This window comes from Oncorhynchus masou, chromosome 18 (assembly GCF_036934945.1).
Source record: "Oncorhynchus masou masou isolate Uvic2021 chromosome 18, UVic_Omas_1.1, whole genome shotgun sequence".
Taxonomy (NCBI): domain Eukaryota; kingdom Metazoa; phylum Chordata; class Actinopteri; order Salmoniformes; family Salmonidae; genus Oncorhynchus; species Oncorhynchus masou.
In genome coordinates, this window is record NC_088229.1 from 75,675,951 (window position 1) to 75,677,366 (window position 1,416).

Consider the following 1,416-nt stretch of genomic DNA (forward strand, 5'->3'; position numbering starts at 1 on the left):
GACACACCCACAACTCGTGAGCACATTCTGATTGGCCTGTGAGGGGCCAAGCCTCGACACACCCACTACTCGTGAGCACATTCTGATTCGCCAGTGAGGTGCCAAGCCTCGACACACCCACAACACGTAAGCACATTCTGATTGGCCAGTGAGGGGCCAAGCCTCGACACACCCACAACACGTAAGCACATTCTGATTGGCCAGTGAGGGGCCAAGCCTCGACACACCAACAACTCGTGAGCACATTCTGATTGGCCAGTGAGGGGCCAAGCCTCGACACACCCACAACTTCTTTATTCATTAATACCCAGCCCTTTCGCGCCAATGTCAGCAAGTGCGTCGATAATTGAAATAGCGAAAATAGCGGAAAATATTTCTGACACACCACTGAACCTATAGCGCCGTAGATTTACCATTGGGATAGGTTTGTTAAAATAGAACCATAGGCGTTATTTATGCTAATGTAATAGTGTAGTCTATTTCTCACCTATGCCTGGGACTACATTTTGATGCATTACATAAAACCATTGTTGTAAAACTATACACTGTTTTTAAACTATATATCGTTCACTGTTATTAAACTATACACTGTTATTAAACTATACACTGTTATTAAACTATACACTGTTATTAAACTATACACTGTTATAAAACTATACAAACTATACACTGTTACAAAACTGTACACTGTTATAACACTATACACGGTTATTAAACTATACACTGTTACAAAACTGTACACTGTTATTAAACTATACACTGTTATAAAACTATACACTGTTATTAAACTATACACTGTTATTAAACTATACACTGTTATTAAACTATACACTGTTATTAAACTATACACTGTTATAACACTATACACTGTTATAAAACTATACACTGTTATTAAACTATACACTGTTATTAAACTATACACTGTTATTAAACTATACACTGTTATTAAACTATACACTGTTATAACACTATACACTGTTACAAAACTGTACACTTTTATTAAACTATACACTGTTATAACACTATACACTGTTATTAAACTACACTGTTATAACACTATACACTGTTATAACACTATACACTGTTATTAAACTATACAATGTTATTAAACTATACACTGTTATTAATCTACACTGTTATTAAACTATACACTGTTATTAAACTATACACTGTTATTAAACTATACACTGTTATTAACCTATACACTGTTATTAAACTATACAATGTTATTAATCTGCACTGTTATTAAACTATACACTGTTATTAAACTATACACTGTTATTAAACTATACACTGTTATTAAACTATACACTGTTATTAAACTATACACTGTTATTAATCTACACTGTTATTAAACTATACAATGTTATTAATCTACACTGTTATTAAACTATACATTCACTGTTATTAAACGAT